The sequence below is a fragment of the Engraulis encrasicolus genome, chromosome 14 (genome assembly GCF_034702125.1).
Source record: "Engraulis encrasicolus isolate BLACKSEA-1 chromosome 14, IST_EnEncr_1.0, whole genome shotgun sequence".
NCBI lineage: Eukaryota > Metazoa > Chordata > Actinopteri > Clupeiformes > Engraulidae > Engraulis > Engraulis encrasicolus.
Genome location: NC_085870.1, coordinates 48,397,760 through 48,405,259, shown reverse-complemented (window position 1 = coordinate 48,405,259; position 7,500 = coordinate 48,397,760).

The window sequence follows — 7,500 nt, the reverse complement described above, 5'->3', positions numbered from 1 at the left end:
CTCATTTGACTGGCTGCAAACACGGCATGTAATGTCATGGATGTAGCCCTCATAAGCTTATTGCAGACCTTTTTGTCTGCTTTGGTCTGAGATCTTCCCAGAAATTGCTTGTGATTTCTTTGGGAAAAGCCGAGGAGGGGAGGAGTTTGTGGAACAGTGAATTGGAATGTCAGAATGTGGAATGGTCATACTCGCTTTTATCGCTTGTGTTGCTCTTGCTATGAAAGTTTCATGTCCAGTTCCACGCTCCAGTTCCTTTAGACAAGGCACACTCTTAAAATTGTGTTGGGGAAGCCTAACCTAAGGGTTAGTGAGGTGGTCTTAAGATCAGAGGGTTGCTCGCTCGAATCCTACCCTTACCTCTCCCAACACCTCCATCCATGGCTGAAGTGTCCTTGAGCAAGGCACCTAACCCCCACATTGCACCAGGGACTGTAACCAATACCCTGTAAATAACTCCAAGTCGCTTTGGATAAAAACGTCAGCTAAGTGTAATGTAATGTACTGTAAAAGGCCTCTGTGGTTCTTGTGGAGGGGCTGGTGGTGTTCCTGTAATTCCCAATGGGCTCAGTCTGAAGGAGTTCGGGTAACAGGTTCTTCTGGTTCCTCTAGTCCCGTTAGAGAGAGTTCTTGCTGGGGGGGGTACTGTCCCGCAGTACCGTTTTTTTTTTTGCGTCTGTCATAGTGCCCGAAAGTGCACAGCGGGCCCCCTCTTTAGTGTGGGACTGTAACCAATACCCTGTACTTATAATATTAACTGTAAGTCACTTTTGGATAACCAATACCCTGCAGATACTTTCATCCAAAACAAAATCAACAAGAGGGGGCTGACACGTCACCAGACAAGGGCCACAGATGTTGACTGACTGGCAGAAACGACGAATCAAGAGGCAAAACCATGGAAAGCCCACCTTTCGGGTGGCGTTAAAAGCACAATGATAAAGGCGTCTGGCCAATCAGAGAAGACCTCCCTGCAACCAGTGCACCGCGATTGGTCAGGAGGCTTCACCGGTGCTGATGTTGATTGGACAGCAGGGAGGGCCCCTCCCAATTACAGCCTCTTCGACTTGAAGAGAGGGTTAAACAGTGATGTGTGTAAATCACTATTGTGTGTGTGTGTGTGTGTGTGTGTGTGTGAGACAGAGATTTTGCTATTTGTAAAGATGACTTCTTGTGCTTGTTGTGGAGAGCTGTTCCTGCCGGAGAGATTATTGATGCCCTCTAGGGGGTGTGAGAGAGTCAATTCCTCAAACCTCCTTCCCACAAAGACACACAGTCCAACCTTTGAACCCATACTACCCTACCTTGAAGCAACCCACTGCACATCCATACACACACACACACACACAGCCCCGTACTACCGTACCTAGAAGCAACCCGCCACACACACACACACACACACACACACACACATATACACCCCTCCCCAGCCCAATCTATCACCCCACCCCGGTCATGGTGCTGAGGCCTCTCTTCTGTTCTGTTCTGTTTTCCTCTTCTCTTCCGTGTTGGTGTGTGTGTTTGTGCTTCTGTAAATATGTCTCCAGTCGTCCTCACGTTTCTCTGGCCTGGGGGGGTGGGAAGGTGTGGGCGGGCTGGGGGGTCGTCGTGGCGACGAGCGAGGTGGGGTGTGTGGGGGAGGGGTGGGTGCAGAGTATTTTGTTATTGTTGGCCAGAGGTGGGGTGGGGTGGGGGGGCAGTGCAGTGTGTACATATCTCTATTGTATATATGTGAGGAAAACCAGTCGGCTGTTTTTTGTGTCACTCAAGCCCCGACCTTTTGACCTTTCTCCTTTGACCTCTTGACCTTTTGAAACCCGTCCTGTGCTTTTTGGCTCCGTCTACAGTGTTCCAGTGTTTCCATGACATCTGCCTTTTACTTTTATTTTGTTTTTGTTTTATTTCCGTTTGCTTTGTTTTTGTTTTTGTTTTTTCCCCTCTCTCTGCGTTTTGGTTTCGTCCTTGTCACCTCTGGTGTCTAGTGTCACACCTCCCTTTTTGGTTATTGCACGGTTTCTTACGTTGTGCCCGTGGTGGGGAGGTGGTAGGTTGGGGGAGGTGGAGGGTTGAGTAGTGACTCCCCACCACTCCCCTATTTTCACGCCTCCCCCCCCCTCCCCTTCTCCCCCTCCCTCCCCTCCTCTTTGTATGTGTTTTGTGCTGTTAAAAGACTACAGGTGTCAATGGATCCCCATGCCCCCCACCCCTTTCCCCCCCCCCCCCTCCTCTTCCTCCTCCCGATATGCATGAAAGGCACTTAAAAAAAGAAATCAAATAAAATATGTTAACTTCACTGTGCAACGTCTGCAGTGTCTGCTTCTTTCATCTACGCACAACATGCATACATGCACGCACATACACACACACACAAACACACGCACAGACACAAACAAACACAGACAGACACACACACGTACATTGAAGTGAATGCATGCTAATGAAGACGTGTCGGCAAGGCTACACATCGAGATGCTCCAGCAAAACGTGTCCAATGAATTTTGGATATACGTTAACTTAATATTACATTAGCATCCAACAATGATCCTACAATGACGACGCCCCCTCTTGGCGACGCATCCACCGGTGCCCTGGACCCTAACCATGCCCCACACCCAACAGGGGGGGGGTCTTTGTGATGGCATCGGGGGCTCAATTAAGCAATCGGTGAATGTGAGGCATACATTGAAAGCGCTTTGAGTGCTCGAAGGAGTGGAAAGGCACTTTATAAATGCAGTCCATTTACCATTAGCCCAGTCCAGGCTTGGCGAAATTACCACATGATTTAACATCATGGTGAATACACATAAGGGGTTTGTGACATTGCATTACATTACACTTAGCTAGCTGACGCTTTTATCTAAAGCATCTTATAGTTATTTACGTAAAGGGCAATTAAAAGTTCCAGTCTATGGACAAAGGGGTCAGTTGTTCGGGCCAAGGAGAAAGGGGGCCCAGAATTTGGTCCTCATAAGGTATAGGGAGAGACACGTTCTTCTAGTTAGGGTGTGGATTTAAACCTGCAACCCTCTGGTCTAACAACCACCTGCTCAACCGGTAGACCTGGGCTGCCCCATAACATATCTATAGGGCACTTCAGCCATGGGAGGGACAGGTAAGGGTGGGGATTCGAACCAGCAACCCTCTGATCTAAAGATCACCTGCTTAGCTGGTAGGCTTCAACTGCCCCATGACGGGCATGTTCCATATCACTCACATGCGGGGGTCTCCGTTAGCAACCAGTCTGGCAGCTGACAAACCACGCGCTACATGACTCACAGTAACAGCAGCACACACACACACGAGCGCAGGCACATACTGTTGCCAACTCGCACAAAACACATGGCATACCACGGTCGGCATACAGCAGAACCATGCGTACAACTGGCCCACAGACTGAGACTGCAGTACAGAACAAAACAGAAGCAGCATGAGGCTCATATGGAGTGAAATACTGGAGTTTGGACCCACACCTTTGGGCTCATACAGTTTGAACCACTGACTGTCTTGGGCTATTTTTTTCCATTAATATTACTAGATTTTACATTAATAGTTTGGGAACCACTGATCTACAGAATAGTCACTCTCAAATGACAACATCATTAGAGTATGTCCATTGTTCTACACCAGGGAGGGATGTTTAACTCAAACTCACAGAGGGCCAAAATCAGAAGTTGTGGCCTAAACTAGCCTGCCTTATTTGGACACCAGATGGAAATTACCCAATGCAAAGGAGTGTGCTCAAGGTTGGTCTCCTAAAGGGCCGTTGTCCCTTCATTCTTCTTCTCTGTCTCTCCTACAGCGCAAAGGGAACTCCATTTAGTTTCAACCTTAACCTCTCCTAACAGAAGGTCTCCTTAAGGTGCGTTCACCTGATGTCACATAGATCCAGGAAAGGTACGGGCTTGATCTATATAGACGATTCTTGTATATAGACACCACTGATGCGCTTGTATGGCTTGGGCCAGTGTTAATTTTGTCAGCTTTTTTTTATTAAGTCGTAGTCTTAGTCACAATGACGAAAATCAATTTTAGTCTTAGTCATATTTTAGTCATTGCCTTCCCAATTTAGTCTTAGTCTTTGTCTAAATGACGAAAATCAATTTTAGTCTTAGTCAATTTTTAGTCATTTTAGTCAACACTGTACATAATAGAACTTCTCCACACACTGCTTCACTTTTTAACATATATCATTGACTGGACAGAATAAACCTTCTCTGAGCACTGCTTCTCTTTTTAACATGCATCACACTGTGCAGAATGAAACTTCTTCACACACTGCTTCTCTTTTTCTCTATTGTATTTAACACCAGTGTTAATTTAGTCAGTTTTTTTTAAATTTAGTCTTAGTCTTAGTCACAATGACGAAAATCAATTTTAGTTTTAGTCATATTTTAGTCATTGGCTTCCCAATTTAGTCTTAGTCTTAGTCTAAATGACGAAAATCAAAAAAGGGCTTTGACGAAATATTTTAGTCATAGTCATGGTTGACGAAATTAACACTGGCTTGGGCCCACTCATCACTCCTGTCAGGCACAACAGTTCACATTCATATATTGGTGTACTGTATGTGGGCAAACTGCAATAATAACAATTATAAGAAGAAGAAGACCGCAACAGGCATGCAAACGTTAAAAGTACAAGTCCTCACTTGAGCTGTTACTCTGGTCTGGGTCCTCTCATTTTTGTGATGCACAACATGTCGTGTTAGTCATATTACTATATCACTGGTGTGGCCAACTGTGATATACATTTGAAAAGATCTGGCAGTCAGGAAGAGATTTTGCCCCTGGGCCTGAGTTTTAATTCCTGGTTCACACAAGACCATGGGTATTTCTCAAAACCAAGTGTGCACACTTCCAAGTGTATTCAGCCTAATTAGTCACGCCCAGTGATTGGATACTCTTTATTAGTCACACCCAGTGATTGGATACTCCTTAGAGTTCACCAAAGAGTATCCAATCACTGGGCGTGACTAATTAGGCTGATACACTTGGAGGTGCTCGCACTAGGTTTCGAGAAATACCCTATATCACAAGTGAGATGTCTTTCAGATCGGAACGATCGTGCAAGCAGCATGGGATTTCCCAGGCTAGAGTTTGACGTGCCTGTTCTACACAGATGCCTGATCCTCTTGGGTCCTATCAGTAACACACAGGGCTATTTTAATGCCTTCCTGACTTGTATAAGAGTAATCATGTATTTAACACAGAAGCCCTGAGACGAAGAAACATACAAGTCCATATGTTCACATTTTGAACATAGGCCTATGTTTTTTTTTAATTTGCAGTTTGAACATTACTTTTTTAATTTAGATTTTTCTTGAAGTCAGAAAACAAAAGCTTCTTAATTATAATAATATAAGATTTTTTAATGTCAATGTTAAAAATCAAATGTTACCAGGTATTTACAATTCTGGACATTTACAATTTTGTTTTGGACTTGTATGGTTCTTCGTCTCAGGGTTTCAGTTGCGAAATCACAACCTCGCAAAGACACCAGGGAACTGAATACATGATTGAATGTACGTAGAGATGCTGTGTCCTTTACGTGTTTACCAATATGGCTATGTGTGGCAGCTATGGCCTAACGGTTAGGGGGGAGTGGTCTTAGATCAGAGGATTGCAAGTGAATTACCTCTCCCTACACATCCATCCATGGCTGAAGTGTCCTTGAGCAACGCATATAACCCCACACTGCTCTAGGGACTGTAATTAATACCCTGTAGAACAACTGCAAGTCGCTTTTTATAAAAGCATCGGTTAAGTGTAATGTATTGTGTGCATGTAACATAATGTGTACAGTATGTATCTGTGAAGAAAATAGAGCCAATGAGGGGCCGAGCATCAAATCAAATACATACCTCTTGGAAGGCATTTTTTCTATTGGTAGAGAAGTCATATGAATGTTTTGATTCCATTGGCTGGATTGGTTGATTGTAGTTTCAAACGTGCTTTGATTGACCTCGCAAAGAGACCATGAGCTTGAATAGATTACAAGCAGTACACATACAATATGAAGAGTTTGGGTGTAAAACGACATATCCACCATTTTTGACATTTGCATTTCATTATTGGAAATGACTGTTTAGAGGTCCTACAGGTATCATCTATGTGTGAATTCTTGCCATTCAAATATTTTGAGAACATACATTCTTGCCATTCAAATATTTTGAGAACATGCCCAGTACAAAAATGTAAATTTCCTAAAATGTTCCAAAATGGATGTACAGTGCACCATTTAACAATGAAACTTTTTATATGTATGCTATATGTGTTCACCGGGTTATATGTGTGTATGTAACATAGTGTATACTATATGTCTCAATGAATAAATGCAGAGGCAATGAGGTGCCAAGCATCAGGTAACATACCTCCAGGAATGGATTAATTCTGTTGGTAGACATAACAATCATGTTATTGGTCCATATGAATGTTTTAATTCCATTGGTTGGGTTGTTTGATAGCATCTGCAAGAGTGCTGTGACTGGTTGGTGCCACCTCTAGGAATAGTTTTATTGGTGTATGTGCGTCTGTGCGTGCGTGTCACTGGGCCTCTCTTTGCCTGGCACGGAACACTGTGACACACACTCAGACACACAACACATGTCCAACCACCCTATAGAAACACGATCATCCACTAACACACACACATACACACACACACACACGCTTGGGGTGTCCTGTCTCCCTCCCTCACACACTCCTCTCCACGTGGAGACGGTAGTGTCCTACCACAGTGGTTCCCAAACTTTTTTCCTTGCGCACCCCCTTGTACATTTCAATGTGGTTCGCGCACCCCCTAAACAAATGTTTTGGTGTACTTATGGGCACTCAAATATGGCTTCACTGCACAAGTCATTGTACATTATGCAGAGTCATTTAGGGAATCCTCGTTTTTCAATAGACCTCAATATTCCTAAAGCATACAATTCCCCATACAATTAAAAACTACTAACTTTAAATCTGTATAGAAACACATATCCGCCATTGCTCAATTCAGCTCGCGCACCCCCTTGTGGCAGGCCACGCACCCCCAGGGGTGCACGCACCCCAGTTTGGGAAACCCTGTCCTACCAGTTACAGCCAAGGCCGGATTAATGCACAGTAGATATGGCTGCAGCCTAGGGGCCCCCACCTCCCACAGGGCCCCCAATTGGCCGAAAAATGAATCTGTAATGTTACAGTTTTAAACATGAATACTCCTCTCCACAGCTGGCAGAGATGTTATCCTTCACTGTGTAAGCTTATGTAATTTCATCGTGAAATTTGCCGTACAGGGGGCCCGCACCAATCTGTAGCCTAGGGGCCCAGGTCATCTTAATCCAGCCCTTGTTACAGCTCCTCAAGGGAGGGGGGTTGGGGGTTGGGGGGGTGGGGGGTGGGGGCTGTGACAGGAATAGTTCTGAGGATGATCGGGTGAGGCACCAAGGAGGGGGGTTGGGGGTGTGTGTGCCTGGAATAGACATAGAGAACAGGGTGGAGGTTCCGTGGGTGGGTGGGG